Source organism: Myodes glareolus, chromosome 7 (genome assembly GCF_982192425.1).
Source record: "Myodes glareolus chromosome 7, mMyoGla1.1, whole genome shotgun sequence".
NCBI classification, from domain to species: Eukaryota; Metazoa; Chordata; class Mammalia; order Rodentia; family Cricetidae; genus Myodes; species Myodes glareolus.
Window position 1 is genome coordinate 6,569,158 of NC_142032.1, and position 22,780 is coordinate 6,591,937.

General features: G+C 47.0%; 1 protein-coding gene across 3 annotated transcripts in view; it reads left to right on the forward strand.

Annotated features, from left to right (window-relative positions):
* Positions 1-3,941: 3,941 nt before the first annotated feature.
* Positions 3,942-22,780, forward strand: part of Gpam (glycerol-3-phosphate acyltransferase, mitochondrial) — a 57,133-nt gene continuing 38,294 nt past the window's right edge. For all 3 annotated transcript variants that reach the window (XM_087907801.1, XM_087907803.1, XM_087907802.1), the window contains exon 1: positions 3,942-4,174. The gene's annotated coding sequence lies outside the window, so the exon portion shown is untranslated. The remainder of the gene's footprint in view (positions 4,175-22,780) is intronic.

Genomic DNA, 22,780 nt, shown 5'->3' on the forward strand with positions numbered 1-22,780 from the left:
ATGTCCCAAGAATGAAAGTTTGCTCAAAACTTCTTGTCTGGGATGAGAGATCCATCCCCAGACTAGGTACTCAAAAGTGCTTACAATGTGGTGATTCTCCTAGTCACAAGGAATTGATTTCTCTCTTTAAGGGCTGACATAAAGCCGAACAGTGGGGGCACATGTCTTTAACCCCCAGCACTCAGGAGCCAGAGGCAGGCTGATCTCTGTGAGTTCAAAGCTAGTCTGGTCTACATAGTGAGTTCCAGGACATCCAGAGCTACATAGTGAGATTCTGTCTTGAGAAAGAAAACATGAACCAAGGAGCCTGCTGCATGCCCACTATCCCAAGGTCTGCACAGAGCCTCAACAGTTAAAACTGAAGCCACTTGTACCTTCTCTGAAGACAACAGAACATATCTGGTTAAAGATGTGACACAGAGACAGAGAGGGAGGGAGAGAGAGAGACAGACAGAGAGAAAGGGAGAAAGAGAGAGAGAGAAAGGTGTGCGTAGAGAGGTATTCTCATAAAGACGGGTGTCTGTATGTGTGTAGATCTAGGTGTACAATTACATATCAACACACAAATGATTAGTGATTTGGATAGTTATACAGAGGCCATTGAGAGAGGATGGAAGTGAGTGGATGCTTACAAGACAGAAGTGAGTCTAAGAAGTCCTGTGGGCCCAAAGATGGATCATCAGGAAAAGATCACCACACAAGCCCAGACACCTGCGATTCATTCCTAGAATCCCTGTAAAAACCAGATGTGGTGGTGCATATCACAGCGTATCTGTGGTGAGATGGGAGCCAAGGACAGGAGGCTCATCCGGAAGCCTGGGAGCCAGTCAGTCTGGAGTACACTGTGCAGTAACAGAAATAACCGGGGAACCCTGACTCAGGCAAGGTAAGCTGAGAACCCACTCCCCGAAGTAGTTGACTTCTGAACCCCATGTGTGTGACAAGACAAGTGGATTCTCTCTCTCTCTCTCTCTCTCTCTCTCTCTCTCTCTCTCTCACACACACACACACACACACACACACACACACACACACACAAATAAATAAATAAGCAAAAGAAGTTAAAGGAACTCATGGGTGACAACATATGATAGCATGGAGATAGATTCGAGTCACATAGCCTTTGATTCAAGTTTCAGCTCCTCCACGTATGTATTCATGGTATGGGCTTGGGCAGATGAACTGACCTCCAAATTCTGCTTTTTCACTCTCTGAAATGATTGTGAGCTTTCATGGGTGAAAACGTGACTGAGAAGCGTTGGTTTAGGTGAGTACCAAGAGCTATTGTTTCTCTACCCCAAGAAGACTCTACTGACCTATGCTGGCCCTGTTCTGAATCCACAACTGCCTCATGCTCCAAATTTGATTTCCCAAAAGATTGCACAGATATCCCTGAATAACAGAGCCTGAAACTAGCAGAATCACAGCCATTCTTTCAGGGAGCTTGTCTAACTGATTCTCTTTCTGATAATGACTAGCCAGGTGCCCTTGAGTGCTGCAAGTCATGCGCCTAAATAAATAAAATGAAAATCAAAGAAAGTTGGCGTGACTGTTTTGCAATAATCCAGGGTTCAGGATCTGTGAGCTGCATGGTGGTCCAAGGCCTTTGGTACTCACAGGGGTCGCTACCTGCTCGGTCATCCTTAGTGTCAGGTGGGAAGCACTTTGCCCTGAAAACCCAACTTCAGGAGTGGCCTGCGTCCAGCCTGTTACCTGCTCCCTCCTGCTCTGCTCGGCCTCATCTCTCACCACAGAGATTAAGCGTTTCTAGCAGAGCTCTGCCAGGGTTGTGGACTTTGGGACTGGCCAGATGATAAGAATGTGGGAGGACTCCTGCGGTCCCACTACCATGCTTGCCATCTCCGGTTGATATCTTTTGCTACGTGGTTCAGTCTGGAACATCTGATCAGGTTGTTAATCAAATAACCTCAAGGGTTGGGATGCAACATTCCTGGCCACAGGCAAACTGGGAAGCCAGCCTCCCAACATAACCTTCCTCAGATTCTTTCTGAGTTCTCTCCTGCTCTTGGGCTTTTCAGAGCCTCTTTGCCCCGCGTCTTCAGACTACCACAGTTGCAGAATCTACTTGGGTACCTCCCTGCTGTTTAGGAGGTCATCTTACCCTGTCTCACCCTAATCTATAGAGACTCACCCAAAGTCCCCATGTCTCCTTCTTGAACAACTAAGACATTAAGGGAAGTACTGCCCTTAGCCAGCTGCTGGAATGAAGGCCACCTGGGGCCAGTGACATCCAGGAATAAGACACTTACTGACTGCTCTGCGAAGGGCCCCCGACTCTAGCCTTAAGACAAGGATTTCATCCCTACTAGCCTTATGTAAAAACCTTTAGCCACAGTCTCAACTATTCCCCCCTCCCTTCAGTTTAAAAGAGTCCTCTTTGTTTCTCCTCACCTTGAGCTAAGCATCCTGAAAGCCAAGGCTAACTCTGGACAAGGGAAAGGAGATGTTTGTGCCTGAGGAACCAGGTCAGAAAGGATGTGAAACTTCTGGTTTCGATTCCTGGATGGGTAGCCTTTGGTAAACCACTCAAACTTTCTGGCTTCCCATGGCCACCCCCTTGAAATGGCAAAATGACCCTTCGTCTTGGCGTGGCTGACATGGTGGGGAGCTGACATGGTGGGAATGGGAGAGTGTGTAACCCAGCTTTATGTGCTAGGGCTCAGCTGCGGCTGTGCTAGTCTACCTTTGCTGAGAGAAAAGCCCTCCGGTAGCCGAGTCTCTCACCTGCTTCTCCTTCTTGCCCCCCTGTGACTTTGAGATTAAAGGATAGAGAACACTTGCCCAAGAATATTCCACAATCATTACTCATAGTGGTACGGAATTATTAATCAGTGGGTAAGCAGGCTGTCACATGTTTGTAGAATGGGTGGTAAAGGATGTGAAAGCGTCATGCTACATGAGAGAAGCAATGTGTGGAGCTGACATGTTCATGACAGCCTTATGAAAAGTGTCTGGAATGGGAGACTCCACAGAGAATCCAAGTAGATCAGGGGTTGGGCAGAGTATGGCAGGAGTTCTGGGGGAGCCGGTGGAGAGGGGAGCTAGAAGGGAAGTGAGTTAATTGAGAAGAGGGATCTTCAAAACTCTCTACAATAGACGAGATGTCACTCTTTTAAGTTCCTCTCAATGTTCAACTGCAACATAGCCACACCAGTTAAGGGCTTATGTTCTAGAAAGTTGGGGGAAGCTCCCCTGGATTTAGCTTCTGCAGCCAGGTCACAGGGCTGGCAGGATGCAGTGCCCATTATACAACTCCAGGCCAGCTGGGCCTCCAGAACACATCACCTTTACCATAGGTCTTTTATCTTAAAAGATCGGTGCTATCTTGTAAAGAACATAGTTGCAAAGGCTGAGCAGTTGGAGAGACCCCACCACTACACACAGGACAATTAACATTAAGAAGGTACCATGGTATGCAGGTACCAGCTGAAAGGAATGAGCACCAGTGCCCAAGGTATCCCCAACCTCATCAGTGTCACCAACAGGGAGCTGCATAGCCAGGGTCGAACATGCCTGCCCTCTGTTGACCCCCACACTATTCAGCTCCATTCAAGTCCTTTTCCCAGCCCCCCAGAGGCAGTGAGAAAGAATTCTTGGCAAAGTAGACACAGCCAGGCTGGGAGCCTAGAGCTCCATGTGATGCTCAGTGCAGCCCCCCCCCCCCAGCCCCCAAAGAGAATGGGCTATTGAGCTCAGAGCTTCACTTCCTGGTTAGAAAATCCCCACCAAGCAAAGCCAAGAAGACACCCCAACCCCCACCCCACCCCCGTGCAGCATCATTAAATTATAACAAGCCCTAAAACCATCTCCAGAGCCTGGGCCTGCCTCTTCTCATGCCCTCAAGCTTGCGATTGGCTGAGGAAGCTCAGCCTAGCCGGCCTTATCGCCGGCTGGTTATTATTTGATGAAAGAGCCTTCCGTCTCCTCCTCTGCTGTTGCAAAACCATCCCGGGAGTGTTTGCTGCTGCCTGCCGTGCTTTTCTGGGGTCACTGCAGTGCACCCAAAGGCCTCTGGCCTCTAGTCACACAGATAGGCCCCGGAGGAGCTTTTAAACCACCCACGTCGAGGCTGTCTTCTGCTGGAGCTGCCTGGGACAGCTTTGCTAGCTGGCCGACGGGACATAATTCCTCAAACAGTACATCAAGGATACAGGTATACTTGAGCAGCTGGGGACACGGGGACCAAGTGTCTCAGGGTACGATGACTTTAGACATGGGGGTAGGATGAGTCTGGGAAAGAAATGAAGTGGAACACAGAACAAGTAGATGAAGGTGGGGGAAGCGAGACTGAGAAGAGAGAGCTGAGAATCACGGCACTCTGTGGAAAAGCAACACTCTTGGGCGGAAGGTGTTTGCAGCTTGGGTGAAGTGCATGGGTGTTTGCAATATGGCTGTTGCATGGGTTCGTCTGTGTGCACCCGAAGCAATTCTTGAGGTCTAAAGAGTATGTAGACTTGCACACTCTTTAGACATCTGCCACCTGTGACCCTGTCTCAGAGGAAAGCCCGATTTCTTTCACTTGTAACATCACTAAATCTGATTTGTAACTGGGACACGGCCTTCAAATGTGCTGTTGAGGGGTAAGAACCCAGGTCCTTGTATCCATATTCCAGCAAAATAATAGAACAAAGGAGAAGTTCTGAGCTGAGCACTTCATGCCCAAGCTAGCTCCCCAGTTTGAGATCTGTGCTGGATGCGCCGTGACTGTTCCGATGCCACCATGTCCTCCACGCGATGGTGTTTTCTGAGCTGGCATCTGGTAGAGTGCTCTGTAATTGACACCTCCCCTACAGGTGAGAGCTGGGCTCCAGGATGGATGAAAGGCAGGTGAAAGGTCCTAATTGTTAGGTCAGACCTGGAGGTGGCTGAGGCTGGCAGGATGTGGTGTTAAAACAAAGAAAGCCACTTTATTTTAGTGGTTGAGTGGGAAAGAATTCTTTCATGCTACTTTGGGTTTTTGTTTGTTTCTTTGTTTGAGACAATGTTTTACTATGAATCCCTGGCTGGTCTCAGATTCACAGACATCTGTTTGCCTCTCTCTCCCAATTGCTGGGATTCAAAGCGTGTGCCACCATGCCTAGCTACTTTGGGTTTCTTAAGTCCATCCCCAGTCTTGCATGCACATCACAGGTCACAGACCACCCACACAGATAGCCTTTCTTGGCCACCTATTCCCAGGTGTGCCTCTCCTGTTTGCCGTCTGTGGAGGAAGGAGAGGACGGCTCCATTGTATGTGTTTCTATATAGATGGCGGTGCCTCCTTGCTTTCTATGTGTTCCCCAGGAACTGCTTTTGTGGAGCCCCCTTGGTCTTTCTGGGAACAGCAGTCAGAGGTCTAGGGAACTCACCAGAGTAAATGCTGCTTTTCTTTGCCACTTAAGGGGCATGGCGGGGGTGGAGGACAAGCCACACCAGGACTTCCCTTCCTGTCTGCTTCTTCTCTGCTGTTTGGACATGTCCTCCTTCCCATGGTCTGGATGACCTAGCTCTGTTTGCTCTGGGGGCCTTCTTCACACTTTTTCTTCTCTGTTTTGCAAAATTCATGGTCCTTGAGCCCTGCGACCCTCCATACACACACCTCACTCACTCTGCTCCTGATCCTGGGTCTGGTCAAGTTGAAGGGCTACTACATCAGGGTCTCTCCGATGAGTATGTCTACCCTTTCTGCAAGCAAGTCAGGAGTCGAAGAACTTCCTCTACTGGACTACTCCGGGCTGTCTTGTGATTGATAGTTTCCGATCCATTGCCAATGCCAGATGGACAGCTTTGTGCGGGCAGGGAGCAGGCTTAGCATGGCAGCCAGGACCTGGAGCTGCACAGTTACTGGCATGCAGTATTTTCGCTGCTTACAACGTCTAACCCTGATGGAGAATCTTCTTCTCCCTGCTCAGCACCCTCCAAGTGCTTTGCGTTGACTGACTCAAACTTCAGAAAGAGCTGGGAAAGGAAAGAAATGTATCGGCCCATTTCAGGGATGAGCAGACTGTAAGTTAAGGGATGCACATTAGTTAATGCAGTAAACGGAGACTTCAGAGCCTCATGTTTTCACAACACAGTGATGTGGTGGAGCAGAGAGAAGAACCAGGACGGGGATGGCAGCAGGCTAACCAGCAGGCTAATGGCAGGAGTACAGCAAGGGCCCCACATGTTCTGGTAACCCTTTCGTGCCTGTGAGCTGCAAGCACTGACTCTGTCTCAGCTTGTGAGCTTAGCAGTGAGGACATGGTGGTTAAGTGGGTACAGACCTCCAAATGAAATGCTTTGGGGTCTAAACTTCACCCTCTATCAAGATCTGCCTTCTCCATTAGCCCTCCTCCTGCTTCCATAGACTGCCTGACCCATCTCAGTTCCTCCTGGAGAACCAGGGAGATTTCACGTCTGGCTTTGAAGTAACTAGCTAGCAATGAGAAGGCTTGGTGTTTTACCCACTGTGCCTCGCCCCGGTGAACCTCATTTGTCTCGTGCGTGGAATGCAGGGTTAAGGTCACCCTGTGCTCCAGAGCAGCATGGCCACTGGTGAGGGCAGGGGCTGGGACCGCGCAGCAGGCAGCTCCGGACTCAGCCACTCAGTTCCGCTTTGTCACCCAGTGGGAGCATTCTTTGGACCCTTGGCTTTGGGCTCACTGCCCCCTGATGCCTACCCTTGGAATGTTCCTGCCAGGCAGATGATCTTGCTCTATCTCCCTCCCTGTCACCAGAGGATCCTCAGTGTACAGGGTTCTCAGCCTTCCATTTCTTCCCTGGGCCTCAAGTTTAGCTTAGGTCACTAATGCTTGTGGGCCCATACTATTATCTGAGGTAACCCCTCTGAATTGCCACCAGTGTCTTAAAGGGACCATGCTCCCCGTCCTCTACTCCCAGAGAATGTTCTTTATGTCTTTGCTTCTATGCAAAGAGCCTCAACTTAAGGGACTGCTCTTGTTGGGTTAATCTTACTAGGATCACAGTAGAGCGTGGGAGGAAAAGGGTTATTCTGTTGTTTGTCTTTTTCGCAGCCAAATCCTATGCTTCTCCTTGGTATTTAAACCTTAGTTTCCCCATCTGTAAAACCGGTACAACGTTTTGTTTATAAATGACTTTGAGGACAGTGGTTATGTGATGCACTTACGGTGGTTTCAGCAGAGGGAACAGCGGTGAGAAAACCAGTTGCCCTTGCAGAAGCCAAGGCTGAAAGGGACATCGGGCATGGGCATTAAAGGCAGCAAACAAATAAACAGTCCATTTGCAACTGTGGAGAGGACAAAGGGCTGGCCTCAGAGGGGAGTGTGAGATGGTCAAGAAAGGGCTGCTTGGCAAACCACAGCATATGCACCCCTCATTTCAGGGGGTGCACAGCAGTAGCCCTGCATGAGCCAAAGACCTGCGCACTTTGGGGCTTAGAGTCTGAGAACAAGAGGAGAAAGCTGGGCTGAGTGGTCTCTAAGACATCATGCTGATGTCCCAGGTGCTCTTGATCCATGTCCAAGCACAGGGCGAGAGACTCATGTGACTTCCTTTCTGGTGCTCTTCTGTCCCATTTCCGCAAAGCTGCCTACTTGGCCTGCCCTAGGAGTACCATCTGCCTGCATCTGTCATCTTTGTCAGCTCGGCCAGGACACTGGAGACAACACTTATAAAAGCTAGTTAGCATCGTTTTGAGACAAAGCCAGTGGCTAGGAGTCCATTGGAAGGTTAAGTGATGAGAGAAGACTGCTAGCCTCAGGGTCCTGAACAACAGCAAGGGGAGCCTCTTGAACTTCCTCCTGCCTTGTAGGGTCGGCTCCCTTGGTCTCTTGCACCGTGCCCACTCTCTCCATCTCCCTTTTCTTATCTGGGGGCCTCGTTCCTGCCTTTAGCAGTCTCTAAGTCAATCCCTGCCCATTGCTTCCTGGGCACAAGGTGTAAAGAAACTTCCCAGGGGCCTGGATGTTTTAGGCAAAGGTGTCCCAAGAAAACAATTCCTGGGAGGGTGGAGCAGTGCTGTGAGCTAAGGCACAGAGCACTCTGCATTGGATTCTGGGTTTTAAAACTGCTCATTGGATGGGGCACTCCGAGGATCAGATGTTTAGAAAGGAACAAAGATGCTATGCAGAGAAACGGAACACCAAGAGCACATCCAAAGGCAGTTCAGACCGCACGTTATACTCCACGGCAGTCCCAGGCTTCTCCCTCTACTCAGAAGAAGAAAGTGACAGTACCGTTGCAAGGGGGGTCCATTGTCAACGCTCAGTTCCTGAACCTGATCCCCCCACATCAGTGACATCCAGTTCATCTCAGATATGGGATAGGGTTCTAGGTGTCATGCTGGGTGTGACAATGAAAGCCCTCTGTCACCGTTTCTGGTGCCTCAGTAGGAGCCCCCGCAGCAGCACTGCTGCAGTGGACATCATTCCCCGCTTTCCTACCCATCCTGCTGCCTCACTGCACTTAATTTGGAAGCTTAACTTTATCCCCACCCAGAATGGGGGTGTGACTGTATATGGCAGTCAACCCCCTGCCCCCCCAAAACAGCAAACAAAAAGCCTAACCAAGTTAAATAAAACAACCCACTACCACCAGTCCCATCCGCTGCTCCACCTGAGTCTTGAAAGCTTCCCTGTGAGCCCTTGAACTAGCCTTCCCTGCAGAGGAGGGGTGGTTGCTAAGGCTGGGAACTCTTGAACACTGCTGGTAACACTGTGTATTTTGAATCAGTTTCAAACAGCAACTTGGAAGAACTAGGGCCTGGGAAAATGGGAACTTTAGCCTTGACAATGGAAACTAAAAAACCAGGCAGCAGCAGAAGGGTGACTCCCCCTCCCCTGGTGTTGCTTCTATCTGGGCCTCTGCAGGGACTCACAGGAGATGCTGAGATTTTGTTTACAAGGCTGCAAGCACCTTGCAGCAGTCTTAATCCCATGTAATTATCTTGTTCCTTGATGCTTAGGGTGAACAGGATGAACAGGATGGGGGTACCCCCATACCAGGCAGCACAGCAGGCACCGTTACGTCACGGAACGTGCCATCACTCCGGGTCTTTAGCACTTTGTTTCTTCGGCCCCTTTGGTAGGCCAGTGTCCCTGACCGACCTCTGACTAGACCTGGAGCTCAGCCACAGGCAGAGTCACACCACCGAAGGAATGCACAGCCCCAAAGAGGAGACAGGTCATTAGTGAGAAATGAATGTGACATGGCAATGTGCAAAGAGTGACCGCGGAGCAGTGCAGTGCGTCCACAGGGCAGCCCTGTCGCTAGTGCGACTCCTGCTCCTCTCTCTGCCCTTGTCTCAGTGTATCTTCTTCAGCTGAGCCTCTAGGCTACTTCTCCAACGTCTTTCCCGGCTCCTAAACACTCTCAGAACCACACAGGCAGCTGATAAATTTTTCAGTGACCTAACAATAAAATTGCAAGGGGTGTGTGTGTGTGTGTGTGTGTGTGTGTGTGTGTGTGTGTGTGTGCGGGACCGTGTGTATGTGTGCAGGACCGTGTGTATGTGTGCAGGACCGTGTGCATGTGTGCAGGACTGTGTGTATGTGTGCAGGACTGTGTGTATGTGTGCAGGACTGTGTGTATGTGTGCAGGACCGTGTGTATGTGTGCAGGACTGTGTGTATGTGTGCAGGACTGTGTGTATGTGTGCAGGACCGTGTGCATGTGTGCAGGACCGTGTGTATGTGTGCAGGACTGTGTGTATGTGTGCAGGACTGTGTGTATGTGTGCAGGTATATGTATGTGTGCAGGTGTGTGTGTGTGTGCAGGTGTGTGCATGTTTAGACTGGAAGACAACCTCTGATGTTCTTGCTCAGGCAGTATCCACCTAGTTTCTGAGACAGATTCTCTCACTAGGACAGGACTTGCCGCTTAGGGGAGACTGCCTGGACAGTGAACTCCAGGAATCTACCTGTCTCTGCTAGGGAGACAGAATCACACCCTAGTACAGAATTACAAGTGTGCGCCACCACACCCCGTTTTCGACCTGGGTGCTGCAGTTGGAACTCAGGTCCTCATATGAGGTGGCAGATACTGTGCTGGCAGCTTTCTCCCAACCCCCAGTTTCCCCTAATTGCAGGTTTTTAGTACAGCTAAACTTATTCAATGGAAGGACTTTCCCTTTCTGAGTTTGTCTTTCGTGCTTGTTGGGTAGGAAAGCATTTTCCTTTTAATCAGTTGATGGTGGTTGTCCATGGACAGTTGACATTTAGTTTAATACAATGGGGCTGCATACAATTAAAAACCTAGACCTGCTTTGTCTCGGCATCGTGGTTACTCAGCAAGTCTTGTTCAACAAACTGCTTGCTTGTCACTAAGACTAACAACAATGTCCAAACCCAAGCAGAGCCCCCTGGAGTGGATTTTACAGTGTCCGAGTCCCAGACTGGCTGAGTGGCAGGGACTTAGTTGAACTTTATCACTTCCTAAGACGCTCAGCTGGCTGTGGCAGTTAGACCCTTAAATAGAATCCATCGTGTTCTTAGCGTCCCAGGCTCCTGTATGTTTAATGCCTTGAGTATCTGCTTTCTGGGCCAAACTCATGAAATTCTAAAAGGGAATTATCCACCTCAGACAGAAGCTGCAATGGAAACAAAAGCCTTTGGTGCCCCGCGGTATCAGGCTGCTCAATTTTTTATTGGTGTTTCAAGGTAGAAGGAATTGTGTTAACCCAAGTTGTCACTTCCCCTTAGATGCTCTTCGCTTAGACACTGGTGAAAGCTGCCTGTGTCCTGGCCTAGCTTGACCTATAGGCAGGCTCCTCTGTCCCCCTGCTGAGGTTGGGGAATCAGGGTGTCCTTAGATCTGCTCTGGGTACACATGGGGTCAGAAGACATCTGGCTATCTCACTATTTTCAGTATGGTCCAGGGCGCTGGTCACCACCTCCGCCCACCAGGCAACTCAGATTTCAGTAATTGCAGTTGCGGTGCTCAAGTAGCTGAGCTATGGCTGCATGTGTCTGGGGTAGATGCTCATCTGCCAGGTGGGTTTGACCATGTTCAGCTGTACAGAAAGAGTGCACACTCGGGCTGAGAGCGGTTTGGGGTGCGCCGTATCAACTTTCCTCTTGCTGTCTGACCACATCTCTTCCTCGGGACTCAGCACACCTCTCTCTTGGCACGTACCATGGTGGGGAGGAGGTGCAGCCTGTTGATAATAATGCTAATACAACAGACTAATCCGTTCTAGAGGCAACTACTTTCTGGAAGTTTCTATCTTAATCTATGTGACCTTTGGCTGCTACTATTTTTAACTTGCCCGTTTAACTATTAAAAGTTCTCTGTGACTTCATTACCATGGCTGGTCAGCAACCCAAGCCAAGGGAGGGGTGGGAGCATGGGGAGCAAGACGCAGCAACAGTCTACAGGTGAGGATGGATGTTTGGAGCTGCTGTCTTCTGGAACCTTTCTTGGATGTCTATTCCGAGCTGTCCAGACTGGTGAGCAGCAGGCGCTGGCTGTCCGTTTGAACTCACATCGTTGTGGCTGACCTCCCTGGGCCCCTTCCCCAGCACAGCTTTCCCCACTGCAGTCTCTCCCGTAGCCTCAGTCTTGCTGGCTGCTCAGGAGGGCATATGCCTGCAGTGTGGTGGGGTTCATCATTAACCTGGAACGTCACACATGTATACAATGCATCTTGATAATAACCAGCCCCACTCCTTCCTTCTGACTCCCCCTTGCTTCGCTCAATGCCACTATCTCCCTAAGAACTGCAAGTCTTTTCAAAACAATTTATAACCCACTAAGTCCCGCTAGTGCCGCCCATATGCAATGGGTGTGGGGTCATCGTCTGGGAACCCATGCAAGGAAAAGTGATCAAACTTTCCCCAGAATCACCAACTCCCAATAGCTCCTCAGCTAGGGGTAAGGTCTTGGGAGCTCCTCCTGCCTTAGTGCTGCAATTTTAATTAATTACAAATTAACTAATTAATTAAGCGAGACAGGGCCTCACTGTGTATCTCTGCTTCCCTCTGCCTCCCGAGTTAAAGGTGTGCTCCATCACGCCTGGTTCATGCGGGGAGCTTTCAGCTGGCTTCATCTTGGGCAAGTCACCTCAGCTATACATGCGCAACAGCCTGCCATGTCTAACACTTCTCCCTAGCTTCCTGTTCTTACTATGCCCACTTCCTTGAGCCTTGAGTGTTAAGGGGAGTGTTTCCAGATTGCTGACCTGAGCCTTCCTTGATGGGGTTGTTTCTCTCCTTGGAAGAAGTTTCTCTGATGCACAGACTTGCAGAAATCATTGCTCACTGCTCACTTAGGCTCACCACTCACTAATGTATGCAAGTAACAAGAGACCAAAAGCAAGGGTACTCCTTCTGTGGGTGCTACCAGATCTCTTCCTCCAGGGGCACCAACTGCTCCCACCTCCTCTGAATTCTAAGTGTAGCCAGAGCAGAGGCTGTGCCTTGGACAGCATGGTGTCTGCTGTGTCAACACCTCTGTGGAAAGGGCCTTGGTGTTTGGAACCCTGGCTTGGGGAGAGACATGGTGACCCAGTAAGATGAACTTCAGAGTAAGGATGTGTGAACCTGTGTTTTCCTCTCCATCAAGGACTCTGGAGACCTTCTGGAGATAGCAGTTCTGGACAACATAAGCTCTCACTCCATCTCCAGGCTTGCAGCTGCTCCTCGGCTCATCTTGGGAAACTCAGGTCTCTCCGACTCTCGACTGCCCATGAGAACTGAGAACTCCCTGGCAGGGTCCATCTTTGCTTAGAAAATAGTGAAATAGTATTCCATATGGAGAACACACAGCTGATACCATCCATGGTCCTGCTGGTGCCAAGTACTGAACGGAAATCCATGATCAACAATCTGTACTATTTTTGCTTGTTTATTTTATTGAAAAAATTTCATACAAATATTCTGACCATGTTTTTCCCCTTCCCCAACTCCTCCCAGATCCTCTCTATCTCGTCACCTACCTACCCAACTCTACACTGCTATATTAATGTAGTGGTATGAAGGAGAATGGTCTCCATGGACTCATGTTTGAATACTTGGTCCCATTTAGTAGAACTTTTTAAGGAAGTATTAGGAGGTGTGACCTTGTTGGAGGAGGTGCTGGGGGTAGGCTTGGGGGTTTTAAAAGATACTTGCAATTCCCGGTCATCTCTTCTGCCTCACGGTTGAGGGTCAAGATGTGAGCCCTCAGTTGTTCCTTTGTTCCACCATCATAGACTCTAAATCTCTGAAATTTTAAGCCAAATTAAATGCTTTCTTGTATAAGTCACATGGACGTGCTGTTTTATCACAGCAATAGAAAAGTCGCAAAGACTCTTAAGTAGCAGCTATCTGCAGTAATAAAGATATGGCAAACACACAGTTAAAAACTCAGGAGGTAGTGGGCCAGAAGGTAAGAGGTGACTCATTACTGATAAGAAGAGGAGCTAGGAGCAGGGACAATTGAGGAGGTTTCCCAGTGCTGAGTGCTGACTAATGACAGAGCTGGCATAGCTGACATCTCTCTCGCACACTGGTTCCTGAGACTGCTTTCTTGTTCAAACACTGAAAACCCATGTTTAGAAAACTGTATACAAGTTGAGGAAAATAAAGCTAAGATCCATGTGTAGTTCATGGAGAGCTGGTTTTATAGCTGCTGCTAGTGGGGCAGGAAAATTATCACCTCCCCTCCTATGTCTCTAATTACCCCAGGGAGGGGCTCTAGTTCTCCATCTCAGCAGGAAGAAGAGACTAAGTACTACACATCACATGCTCACACACACAGACACACGCAACCATCACACAGATCACACACACATATAAACATCACACATACTTGCCACACAGACACACACACACATGCTACACACACCATACACATAGCACACATATATTACAGATACATACTATATGACTCATATACATATAGACTATATATACCATGTGCAAGTCACACAAGTCATACATGTCATACATATACACTATGGACACCATGTACACGTCACATAGACACACTGTAAATACCACATGCCACATATATACCACACATACATGCCATACTACTTACACGCCACTCGTAACAGGTATACATCATGTACACACTATACGCACTACATCCATACTACACATACACACCATACACATCACATACCATGTACACATGAACATACCATCACATACCATCACACATGAACACCATACACATACCCACATAAGCATCCAACACATTTCACACACATATAGACCACACATACATATGCCCCACATATACCACACAGGCACACATATACACACATATTACACAAATATGCACATTCTCCCCCAGCACCACCCACCCCCTTTCTGCATGCCACATATACTTCATACATACACATGCATACACATACTCAATCTCATCCATTAATTCATTGCCTCTTAAAGCAGAGTGTCCATGGAGGACAAGCCCTTCAAAATCCAGCCCAGAGCTGTGTGCTTATGCCCAGCCAGCACTATAAAAACACATGCTTTGTCCCTTGCTCTCACCATCTGTGTTTGACACAGATCCAAGGGACTGGTGAACAGTCTTTTGCGGTGATGCTGATACTCAGGGTTGAGAACCACTCAAAGGGCCAAACAACACAGCTTCTCAATGAGGTGGGAAGAGATTCCTCTGGGCTGGCTCACAGCTATGCTCCTGACTTTGCTTGTGACTTAGGACCTGTCACTCCTACATTTGCTTGCTGGGGAAAGACCAAAGTGTCCAGGCTCAGTTGGGAGAGGTAGTGCTTAGCACAGTGACTTCATGCACTCCTTCCTTCAAGGGAAACTCCTGGTGTACATGTGTATGTGCCTGTTTAAGGGGGTTGGCATGTGACATCATGTCTAATTACATATGAATGAAATCTTGGCCAAAGGAAGTAAACGAAGTTAATCTCCACTTTGATCCTAAATGAGGGTTACACTATAGTGATGACCATTGTCCAATGCAGGCCAGGCTTTAGCACGGCCCACTTCCTGTCAGAACTCTGCCTTCTATTTACCCTTCCCGACTGATCTTTTACCTGCCTGCTGCCTTCCTTATCTCAAAAGACTCACCAAGCACAGGTCGCATGCTTAATGCTTTTCTAAAACTCTATCTGCCCTCTCTCTCTCTCTCTCTCTCTCTCTCTCTCTCTCTCTGTGTGTGTGTGTGTGTCTGTCTGTCTGTCTGTATGCGTGTGTGTGTGTGGTCTCTGTGTTCATGTGTATGTGCAGGAGCTACACATTAGTGGAAGCTAAATGTGGAGGTCGGAGACAAGGTTCTCTCACCAAACCTTGAACTCCCAATTCAGCTAGACTGGCTGTCCGGTACACCCTGAGCTCCCCAATTCAGCTAGACTGGCTGTCCAGTGAACCCTGAGCTCCCCAATTCAGCTAGACTGGCCAGGCAGCTCACCGCAGGAATCCTCTGTCCACCTTCAGTACTGGGATTTCTTTTATGTGGATGCTGGGATTGAACTCAGGCCATCATGCTTGTGTGACAGGTTGAGATGACACGTTGCTCATGGAGTCACCTTGCAAGACTCATCCAGCCATTCATTTTGATTTCTTTCCAGTATTACATAGAATGAGGACCTCAAAAAGGAATGGTTAGTTGTAGCCCATGAGTAAATCCCTGCCTGCCACCTACTTGGTAAATAAAGTTGTGCTGGCACAAAGCCCCATTGATTTGCTTATGTATTTTCTGGGGCCTCTTTCACATGGCAGGATTGAGCAGTTGACATGAAGACCATATGATTAGGAAAGCCAAAATATTGACTACCTGGTTCACTAAAAATTAATGTACTGACTCCTAACTTAAAGTATCAGTGTTGGACTCAATCACGCTGGAGTTCAAATGGGGCTTTGGTTTCTTGTTAGCTGTGACATTGGGGAAGGTGCACAATCCCTCTACGGATCTGGCATCCACTCAATGGGGATGATAAATGCCTCCTTTGGAGGGCTCTGGGCGGATTGAGTGAGACTGTATTTATGGAAATCTACACCACGTGCCTGGCACCAAGTAAGTCTCAGTAAGTGGTTAGCTCTGAGGGGCATTCACTCAGACGTCGGGCGATGTGAGCGTGGAGGGCTGCTCACTGCACAGCAGCTACCACCTATCAGCAGCCTGCCCTCCCTGAGCTTGCATTCTGCTGGGAGCGAGCAAGGGAAAAGAACAGGTTAATTTTAGACAGTGGCAAGTGGTGAAAATAAAGCAGAATGACATCGAATAAGATGACAAGCCTGGGACAGAAAGTGCAAGAGGAGCTAAGAGCTAAAAATAAGAATGAATCAGCAATACAAATACTCGCGGAGGCATGATTCTGGCAGGGGCAGCCAGACACCCAGAGTTCTGAGCCAGACGAGCTTAGACTGGTTCCAGAAGAAAGGTGCACTGAGGGAGCGGAGAGTGGCAAAGGGGCAGGTAAGGAATGACAGACAGGGTAGAAGCAGGTGAGAGCCTGTGCCCCAGGGAAGGGGTACCACTCAGAATCAGGGAAATCTGAGACAGAGATGGGACAGAGTGAAAGCAGCCCTGTGGCCTCCTTTGTCGGAAGTACCAGTCCTCCTTGATGCTGCATAAGTCACTGCTGGAGCCAGAATGAGCATGGGGCCTCACAAGCCCTGTCTCTGTTGTGAAAATCCCCCCCCCCCCCACACCACCACTTAGCTCAGCCATCTCCTGGGGCTTTTCTCCATACAGTGCCCTAACTCATCTGACAAAACTTTAGGACAGGCCAGCAACTCTTTGAAATCGCTCTTTATCAGGAATCTTAGTGCTTCTCTGGGTAGAGCACTTAAGGGACTTATCGCTCAATGTAATCTTAAAGCTTTTACTAGTTTCCCCGCAATAGAAGACCACCAGATAAGCATTCATGGCTCTGGTTCCTCAAATTAGCATTTCTATTTTGTCTGAATCGCCGAGCAGGCGTGAAGGGCCTACGTGATAATATTTTACCTGTATGAGGTTTAAAGAAAGCGTCAGATACCGTCAGTTACCCCAGCTGCCCCACAACCGCTAATAATAGCCCTGCAGGAGCCAGTCACAGGGAGCAACTGTACACTCTGCCTGGAAGGGACGGTGCGCTTTCACATTGCCCACTTTTATTGTTGCCGTGACAGAAGGTCTGACAGAAACAGTTCCCAGAGACAGGGGCTGCTCCGCTCAGGCTCACAGCTACGGTGGGCGCCGTTCACCCTAGGGGAAGGTGTGGTATCTGACTAGCTCAGCTCAGGGTGGCAGCAGTGGTGACTCAGCTCATTGGCATCTTGGTGCATCAGGAAGGGAAAATCTCGGTGGTGGAATGAGGCTGGGCTAAATGTCTGAAGACCTCTCCTGTGGCTTACATTTAACAGCTAGGCCCTAATTGCCAATGGTTCCAGAACATTCTTCAAAGCACCACTAGCTGGAACCAAGTGTTTAAACAAATTCACATTTGACCATAATCCCTACGTTCTGATTTAGATAACTTCTCTTCTTGATCTTGGCTTCTTCTCCATCATCTTCACCATCCTCAGAATGATTCTTTACTGAAGGATGGATGGTCTGCTTTTTGTCACTATAACGACGTACTCAAGGTAGGCTAATTTAATGAAGAAAAGGGGTCTAATGTCATTCAAAGTTCTGGAGGTGTAGGGTTAAGGGATCACATAAGGTGATGGCAGCCTTGCTGGCAGCCTCCTGTGGTGTCACATAGCAGGAACATGGAAGCCATGTGTGTATCTATAATCCCTTCCTGCGTCTTAAAAAGCTGCCAGGACCCAAGGGTGGGCTCTCCCTCTTGTTGCCTTATATAACCCTATTCACTTCTCTAAGGCCCTACTTCTAAATATCTAAATATTGTACTTCTCTAATACCCCCATCTCAGTTACAGTCCCTGAAAGCAAGTAAGACTGATTCCTGGATCAATTTTCTAGTCCTCTTAAAGGTACAATACAGTATCTATTATATATCAGGGCCTGTCTCAGAGACCTATATTTTTTTCTTGGATTTTTGAGACAAGGTCTTGTTATATAGCTCAGACTGGCCTCACAATTAGTAATTCTCCTGCTTCAACCTTATGAGTGTTTGGATTATACACATACCATATTTTAACTCTAAACCCTTATAAGTATAAATTAGTATTATTATAAGTTTTGTTTTACAGGTGCAAAAAGGGGAATAAGTGAGAGAGTGGGGGAGGGGAGATTGACAGTTATACGATCGACAGATAGATGATAGATAGATAGATAGATAGATGATAGATAGATGATAGATAGATAGATAGATAGATGATAGATAGATGATAGATAGATAGATGATAGATAGATAGATAGATAGATAGATGATAGATAGATAGATAGATAGATGATAGATAGATGATAGATAGATAGATGATAGATAGATAGATAGATAGATGATAGATAGATAGATGATAGGTAGATAGATAGATAGATGATGATAGATAGATAGATAGATGATAGATAGATGATAGATAGATGATAGATAGATGATAGATAGATGATAGATAGATGATAGATAGATGATAGATAGATAGATGCTAGATGATAGATAGATAGATGATAGATAGATGATAGATAGATGATAGATAGATGATAGATAGATGATAGATAGATAGATGCTAGATGATAGATAGATAGATAGATGATAGATAGATAGATAGATAGATGATAGATAGATAGATAGATGATAGATAGATGATGATAGATAGATGATAGATAGATAGATAGATAGATAGATAGATAGATGATAGATAGATAGATGATAGATAGATGATGATAGATAGATGATAGATAGATAGATAGATAGATAGATAGATAGATGATAGATAGATAGATGATAGATGATGATAGACAGAATTAAGAACAAGTTGCATAACTACACTTACATCAACATTCCTTCACAAAATCTGGATATGTGGCTGGTCAGGCTTAAGTATGAGCTCAGAATAATTATACTTTTGGACAAGTCTGAGCAGCAGCTATGCCTTGCTGTAATCCCAAACCACATTCCTAATTAATAACAGGATACATATATGTGCCACCATGGTTGTAGAATAATAAAAGTTTGCCAGTCACATGTTGAGGTCAGACAGTTGATTGTTCTGCTTAATTACAATTTGCCTGAGAGTCACTCTGGTTAAATACATACGGTTAATTAGCTACATAGGCAATTTTATTTTAGGTATATTACCATTACTTAAAATTCACAGTGTTCATGGGCTTGTCCCAGTTCTGTGGAGCTAGGAATCAAGTAAGTCTTACCTCTGAGAGGCTGAAATTCCACTCATTCCAGTGTTTGATCAATTGCTGAGGCTTTAGATAATCATTAATTCTTGGTTTAGATTGTATTTGTGCAGTAGTTAATGAGCAAGTGAACTACAGATTTAGATGGGCTACTCTCAGGACTTCACTTGTAAATAACCTAGAGAAAAACCAACCTCACTCACATTGACGTCTATTCACCTACTTGTTGACTGAAGTTCCTCAGAATTCTACAATTCTTGTGTATCATTTACACACGACTCATGGGAGTGTAGCAGGGCCCTGTGAGCAGAACTGCGGAGAGCCTTTGGATGCAGTAGCTGCAGTGTCATTGATAAATGGGGGCACACTGTATCACAGACAGAAAAAATGTGCAATGAGATGGATGTATTCTTCCCTCCGAGTGACTAGCTGGCTTTGTGATCCAGCAAGTGGTGGGGTGACAAGAGCGAACAGATAGGGGACCAAACCTCACTGTACCTCCGACTTCGGATAATGGAAAACGCATCCCCCAGTATCTGCTTCTGTGTTAGGAGATGACTCTCTTACATGGTGAGTGGCAGGCAGCAAGACTAGATCTGACGAAGACCACACTCGCTATATTTTCCCTTCATATTTACATTTTTCTTTGTGTCTGATTTGTGTGAGGAGATGGACACATTCGTCACCTCGAGTGACAGTTGCCTGGCGACTGACTCTACTTTGGAAACCTTTTCTTTGGGAAATTGGTTTAAATCAAAGACATTTGCATAGAGCATGTTTCTAACGCCCAAGTTTCCCAAAAGAAAGGCTTTGAATTTTTATGTGTTTTTGAAAGTAATAAAACCAAATTTTCTCAGAAGTACACCAGAAAAAAGTGTTGATTAAATTTGGTTGCTCTTACTCTCAATTAGACTTAATGAGTGAGGTCCTAGTTTTCTTTGAACTCATTAGAAACAGGAAACATGCGAAGTAGTTCTGACCTTCTGCTACTGAGAGGAGGACAGAGATAAGACCGTCTCTGGCCACTTCGAGTTCTTCCTTTAAATACTTAAAAAGTCTTTTTGTAATTATTGGACCTAAGTATGTTTAGCTCCCATTCTCAACTCGGCTTTTGTTCATCGCTGACCTTCTCATTCAGTGGTTCTCAACTTGTGGGTTGAGACCTTTTTGGCAAAAGTGTTTACAATATGATTCACAACAGTAGAAAAACTGTTGTTATGATGTAGCAATGAAAATAATATTATGGTTGGGGTGACCACAACAGGAGGAACTGTATTAAAGGGTCTCAGCATTAGGAAGGTTGAGAACCACTGTTCTGGTCCATGGCCTCCAGCCCCTCACCTTGTGTACTTGCTCACTTCTGGGGATCTAGCACCTACTCTCTTTTGTACTTATATTGCTTCTGTAACTCTGACCCAGACGTTGCTGGGGTGTGGAGGCAACTTAGGGAAGAAAGGGTTTATCTGGGTTTCTTCTGGTTCCAGAGAGATAGGATCCATTGGCGTGGGATGGCAACCAGAGCAGGACGCTGAGTGCTCACATCCTCAACCACAGGCACAAGTGAGTGAACTGGAGGTGGTGTAAGGCTTCAACACAAGATGAGCTTCCTCTAGCAAGACTGTGACACCTAAAACACCCAAAACGATGCCACTGATTGGGGACAGAGTGTTCAAATGCCCAAGACTGTGGAACCATTTCTCCTTCACCCTAGTGCTAAAGGCCAAGGCAGCTAAATTCAGAGAAAGGATGAGAAGAAAATGAGGATAGGGAGCTTGGTAAAGGCAAACTTTGACACAGAGTAGAGAATACATTTAAGACATTAGTGTATGAAAGACATTTAAATAAATTTTACTAAGTTGGAGTAGGGATAAGTGTTTGACATGGCCTGTGTTGTCTTCTTAAATGTTTGTTTTGGATGATATGAGGAGGAAAAGGCAAAGGGTGGCAGGACTAGATATGGGGACCCCAGCAGCAAACTGCTCTGCCTCCCAGATATGCGATGGTGGCTTGGGTTAGGGTAGAGTAGGAGGAAGGAAATAGATGAGTGATGTGTTCTGGGCAACTCAGGAGAGAACACAGATGGGACTTCATGTTGGGTTGGTTATGGGAAGAAGTCTAAAATGTTGCCTGTGTCTGATAAGTAGAGTGCATGGGGTGGAATTGAGGAGAACCTTGAGCCAACAGAAGACCTGGAGAGAAGCATGTCCAGTGGTAGAAAGGAATTCAGGAGGGTGTGGCTTGTCCTGTCAAGAGAAGGGGGTTTTCCTTATACTCAGCTTCAACTTGCTCCGTAAACTCTGAACTCATGCAGGAGCAGAAAAGTTTCCTTTGGAGGTATTCTGGTCTCCTAGGTGCCCTCTGAGACTAGATGCCTAGTCTCCATTTCTGTCAGCATCTTACATTCACCAGATAACTTACCTAGTATCTTTCTAGGACAAATTGCAAGTTTCAGAGACACAGTCTTAAACAATATTTAGGAACCATTTTTTTATAAACCAAGTACCATTTTCAGAGGTGCAATGACCTGGCTCTGAGCAAAGATGAGGACACACACGCATGCTGGCGTGTGCAACGCTGACTCCTTAGAGCACCTCTATTTCTTCACCCCAGACTAAGGCCTTTGCTTTATCTCAGCCTAACCAGAATTGCCACTGATTGTTCTGGAGATCAACTGGGCTGTTCCTTCCTCTCCCCACATGCTTGGTGGGATTACTATAGCTAGTAAAATATAAATAGACCGATATGTAGATGAAGAGGCAAGGTCCTCTTTCTCCAGTCTTGACAATCAGTGAGGTGCCTGTCAACACATGATTTCCTTCTCCTTGATTCACCAAGTGATCTTTGTGAACATAGCCTCTGTAAGAACCATTTGCCAATACACATGCAGAATCGGCCTAAATTAAATTAATTGTCTTAGCACTTGGAGTCATTTGTTGCTGCAGTATAACTCAGCTTATCCTGACTGACCCAGAGGCATTCTTGCCTGAAAACAAACTTGAAGGATTTATATATGTTATTCTTTGCTATCACTTTAAGAACTAACCACGCCCACCTCAGCCACTTCGGCCCTCCCTCGCCGCCATCTTCTCTCTCTCTCTCTGTCTCTGTCTCTCTCTGTCTCTCTCTCTCTCTCTCTCTCTCTGTGTGGGTGCGTGCGTGCGCGTGTGTGTATGTGTCTTTGTTTTATGTTTGTCTATATCTCCCTTTTTTAAGTAATAAATGTCTAGCTTTATGTATAGCCTTATGTCCATTTACTCTGCCATTCACCATATCCAGCCGCCTGACTCTGCTGCTCACCCAGGGACCCTGTACTACTCCGGCGGCAGCTTCTGCCTGGCTTGCAGGCCGCCCGGGCCATCATATCATCATTATCTTTTTAAAAGAACAAAAATATAAGCTTCAGAATTTTGGAGAAAAGTATTTGTTGGAATCCAAGCTCAAGAGAAGAGGATTGTCATTTATGGCACTGAGGATTCCACAAGGAATACATTTCCCAAGTGCAGGGCTTTCCACCATAGATTCTTGGATACGAGAACTCTCAAAGAACTGTTGTATTGTCCACAGCACATCTCTACTCGGTATAATGATGGCCGCCATTGAGGAAATCCCTCCCATGGCTCACAC